General features: G+C 31.6%; 1 non-coding gene across 1 annotated transcript; it reads right to left on the reverse strand.

Annotated features, from left to right (window-relative positions):
* Nucleotides 1-815: 815 nt before the first annotated feature.
* On the reverse strand, nucleotides 816-904 carry TRNAY-GUA (transfer RNA tyrosine (anticodon GUA)). The gene is given in 2 exon segments: nucleotides 816-851; nucleotides 868-904. It is a non-coding gene; the product is annotated as a tRNA-Tyr (tRNA).
* Nucleotides 905-5,398: the final 4,494 nt, after the last annotated feature.

The following is a 5,398-nucleotide window of genomic DNA, read 5'->3' on the forward strand; positions in this document are numbered from 1 at the left end:
TTCGATATGCAATCTCGCGCCCTTGAGGTAAAGAAAAAAAAAAATTTTTTTTTTTTTTTTTTTTCGTACAGTGTTGCCACTACTTGCTTTGAAACCGTTAAGTTTGTTAATCGAAAATTCGTTAAACTTTTACAAAATAGGAAATATATAATGAAACAAATTCGAGATTCCAAATTTGGGCTTCCAGATACCCATATTCCAGTGGAGGCCTACGTTATTCAAAATTCGATGTCTCTAGGTACCATTGTTTTTTCACATTTCGAGAAATAAACATACATTTATGCAGATTACTCATTTTTTTAATTTCTTCAAATATAATACAAGCCGATAATATTTGGTGGCAGCAATTTGAAAAGTGAATAGGACATTTATAGGGAACCAATGAAAAATGCCAAAACAAAAACAATAGTCTTTCAGGGCAAATTGCCCCTTTCGACTAAAAAATTAGCCAAGTAACAAAATCCTAATTTTAATCTGGTCTCCCGGTTCTTATACTTACATTTGCGAAAGCTTTTATATTCGTTATGGAAAAAAAAAAAAAAAAAAAAAAAATACAAGAATTTTGACGATAACAATAGTCCTTCAGGGACAAAGCCCCTTTAGACTAACAAGAAATTTACCCGTGTAAATAGACAACTCTTTTATTTATTTATACCTATAAATAGTTACTACAGTAATTAAGAATACGAAATCCCAGTTAAATTATTTCACACAAATTTTTCGTTTAAAAATAATTTGTATCTTTTATTTGTATGAAGTTTGGACACGCTTGTATGATTTAATATGTATGAGAATGTATCATAAAATGAAACATTTCCGTCGAGCCGGAGTCGAACCAGCGACCTATGGATTACTGTTTCATGACCTCTACAGTCCACCGCTCTGCCAACTGAGCTATCGACGGACGTTTACTACTTTTTTTAAATACGATATCATATCAGTCTACAAACGATGTAAGGTCACCTTTATTCATTCAACTTTAGTCTCTGAAAGTATCTTTTTAACCAAGTGTTAATACTAATTATTTATCTGTCTAAATAAACAGTTCTTTCTTTATTTACAGGCATAAGTAATTACTACAGTAATTAAGAATGCTAAAAAAGTAAAAAAAAAAAAAAAAAAAAAAAATACTAAATCTCGGTTAAATTTTTTCGCATATACTTTTCTTTCCAAAATTCTTTTAGCAAAATTATTTGTGGATTTTTTAGTTTAACGGAATTCTAATTTGTAGCTTTTATTTTCATGAATTTGGGGTATCCCCGTATAGAACTAAACAATTTAAGCGCCAGAAAGAGAATCTATCGTAAAATAAAAATTCCATCGAGCCGAAGTTGAATCAACGACCTATGGATTACTGCTTCAATACCGGATTTCGCCCGAAATCGCCCATTTGGAGACATTTGGCCACAAAATTGGCGATATCTCATAGACGGAGCGAGAACATTCTAGAACGAATTCTTACCGGTTTTCCCCAGTATGTTCTGGAAGGCAAATCAAAAAGCTATATAAACTCTGCGTGTACGCAAAGTAGCAGTTTATCGTGAAGATTATGTTGAACGCAGAAATATGCTTGAGAGCGATAGTCGTTAGTTGTACTTTAATGCTTTACCGTGAAGCTGTTTTCACCGTTATAGCCTGACAGGCTGAAGGTTGTGTTGCTGAGCGGGTCGTAGTTTCAGCGCGTTTGTCGTAGTTTTTCGACGACTGTAAACGTGTTTTTGGAACTGTTCTCAGTATTACTGGCTAATAAATCGTGTTTTGATTTTTCATGAAGTGTTGTCATTTATCACTCCAAATCCACGAACCCGTAGAACGCAACAATTTGTATAATTGCAGGTTATCATAAATAACCATCAATGTTCCTCCTATGCTAAAAAAGTTATTTCATATTTTGCTATCTAATCTCGTTTACTGACGATTACACCTACTCGACACTTCGTAATGTTTCTTCTGGCAATTCGTACCTTTTATTGGACATTATGCGTTACCTCCAATTAAATTCATTTATGATTTATAATTAACCATCGGGAAAATAGGAAAAATTGCGGCATATTTATTCAATTTTATCATCTTCATTCCGGTATTATATTAAACTAGTAATCCATCAATTCCCTAGCGAATCAAATAAGCGAAGGCGTGAAACTCGCTATGGTATATACTTCATGGGGAAAAGAATGAGAGAATTAAAAAGTAGAGAATAAATCCAACTTTAGAGCAGTATATGCATTTCCATTACACTAAAGTAAGATTAAATGAAATTAAATAATAAAAATTAAACGAAGGTGGATCTATTATTAGCCCAAAAAGGCGTTAGTCCGAATGGGCTATAAGTCTCGAAACGGGATTTGGCGGCCTATCACTTTATAAATGTCTGAATCCACTTTTCACATTGTTGCCACGAAATATTATCGCCCTGTACTACTTTTGAAGAAATTAAGTAACGAAGAATCTGCGTGAATGTATGCATGTTTCTCGCATTGTGAAAAAACGGCGATACCTAGGAGCATCAAATTTTGAATAATCTGGTACTCCGCCTACATATCGGCACCTGGAAGCCCGAATTTTGAATTTCGAATTTTATATTTCATATTTTTAAAACATTAATGCATTTTTAACAAACCCAACAATTTGAAAGCGAGCAGTGGCAACACTGTACGAATTAAAACATTGTTATTTCTTGAGCGCGAAATTGTATATCGGAAATTCTAACGATATGCTATTTTTTAATATTTTATGATTTTGTTATTCAACTAAATTTTATGGTTTCGTAAATGCGAAGAACATGATATTTAATTAATAAATTTAACAAACAAAGCGTTAGTAATAAAAAGAGGAAAAAAAAAGTTTTGTAAGCAATCTTACTAAGAAAGCTCTGCATCCATATGATGAACAAAGAAAATACTATATATATATATATATAAAGAAGGAAAATGCACGTAACACTTTATCGGGAATTGTAAACACATGCTGCTTTTAAAATTTTTGTAATTTTGCTTTTGAAGTGTATATGACGTAAGTTCGAGGAAAATGATGCTTAACAATAAAGTTAAAAAGACAAAAGGAAATGGGTTAGCAGGCGTGTGAGTGTAAGAGCGTAACAGCAAACTGGTGCATGTACCAGTTAGCCTACCAAAAATTAAATACAAATTAAGTGTTTGTTTTCAAGTTTATTAACTATTAATTTTCGAGCCTCACGTTTTTGTTCGTATCATTTTTGTCTCCGAGTTTTCCGATCCAATATTATCGCTATATGCTATTTTTAATGAAATTATAGGATTTGGTCTTTGTTGGGAGAACACCACTACGCCAGACGTCTAAGAGAACTCGTGACACTTTTTACTGTGTTTTATAAATACCACAGAGACAGGAAAAGGGTGTAATGGACCCTATCGTTAATTCAAATAAAATTTAACAGAAAGCTGCGACTCGTGCTTACAGAAGCCAACACTTTTGGCTTCAATCAAAGATAATGGATAAACTTAAAATTAATAAAGTATGGCCTAATGGCTTCACTTAACTAGCGGATGAGCTGGCTCTAATCGAAATCGGCAAGTCTGGAGGCATGACTAACTCAACGCCGCAGAATTTCGGTCGATTCTCAACCGTTGGCACGCGTATCACTGGTGGTACGTAAAAGAAAAATAGGTGGTACGCAAAGAAACAAAGAATTTTTAACTATTAAATTCAAAAATGAAGAAAAAGAACAATTTATAGAAATTTCCTGTGATCGAACTCTAACTGAAGATTTGAAAAATCTTCACTTGTCAACTTTTCTCTGAAAAAAAAGGCGTTTCAAATAAAGATATTAAATTTTTATTGTCGTTTTGCACAATCCATTTGTGTTATTCGAAAGGTTTTATTTGAAAAATAAATACAGAACAAAATTAAAAGCGGATGCTAATTTACGGTTGAAGTGAAGTGAAATAAGACGAGAAATAAAGAAATTGATCTCTCTTAAACAGGCCGAAATATCGCACTAAATTTTAGAACTAAAGTAGTATTACAACTTTAATTTTGATAATTCAAATAATAAACAGTTTTTAATCTAATATTTTTATATGTGCATATTTAATAGGTTGTGCAAATGGCAAAATGTATTTTTATTGAGAATTAAAAAATAATCATAATAAAATGTAGTGATGGTACTAAAGTTTTTCCATTTTTGTTTAGATGTCAAAAAGAAAAGAATCAAAGTTAGCAACGTGAACTTCAAGCAAGCAGAACATGCTCTGATTTCACCCTCCAAAGCCCTCCTTTAAGTAGTTCCCTCTTTCTAGCTAATTTGAGTATTGCGAGAGCTGGAAATTTGCATTCTGGCGGGGAAAAGAAACGAGGCTTGATAGAAAAGTAATTTAACTTAAAATAATGGGTTAGAGTATTAAAATGAACCTTTCAAAATAATATAGTAAATGCAAAGAAAAAAATGTATAACGACACAAACAAAAGAATACTGCCACGAAATATTATCGCCATGTATTTTTTTTTTAAGAAATAATACAGGAAAAAAAAAAACAAAAAAAACACAAATGAAAGAAAGTTGCTACCAAATGTTACCGCCTTTTATTATTTTTAAAGAAATAATGTAGTGGATGGGAAAAACAAAAAAAAAAAAAAAAAAAAAGATGTATAGCCATACTTAAAGCCTATCCTTAAATATTTTGCAAAAGTACAAAGCTGAATTTTATGTGGCAAAAGTACAAAGAAAGTAAGTGTTTAATAAATAAAGTTAAAAATACAAAAAAGTTCATAATAAAAGCAAAGTTGTACAAAAGTTAATGGTAATTAATAATATATCGGGAATTCTAAAAATAGGCTACTTTTAAAAATCTTACGATTTAAATGTTGAATTTCATGGGGCATAAGTGCCAAAGGAGCGATCTTTAATAAAATGACAACAAAAAAGTTTAACAGGAATTAGTCCCAGAACAGATTGGCAAACTGCGAGTTCAGAGAGAGAATAAAAAACCTTAACAAACCCTCCGATGTCAAAATTTGAATACCTTCAGAGTCCCTCCTTTTTTTTTTTTTTTTTTCTTTTTCTTTCTTTTCAATTTTTTTTTTTTTTTAATATAGTTTCCTTCTTATATTTTAAAAATAAATCCTGATTCGATGACAGGACTTAGACGAAAGATACTTTCAACCTTTATTCTTATCTGATAATAATAAATGTAGGTGAAAAAGAGGATATACATGGCTTCTTATTGAGCATAAGACTGACATGTGCTTTATATCATTCAAGACTGGAGAAAACTCTTTTTATTTCTCGCGATTTAATCTTCGCTCTGCCGTTTCTACTACATATCTTAGATACTACTTATCTTTTAACGATTCGTTATTTCTTTAAAACGCAAAGAATCATAACGTTTCTTCTAATGACGTAAGCAAGATGTTGCACATC

Source organism: Stegodyphus dumicola, chromosome 7, assembly GCF_044657685.1.
Source record: "Stegodyphus dumicola isolate Sdum_Otavi_A_Nest chromosome 7, ASM4465768v1".
NCBI classification, from domain to species: Eukaryota; Metazoa; Arthropoda; class Arachnida; order Araneae; family Eresidae; genus Stegodyphus; species Stegodyphus dumicola.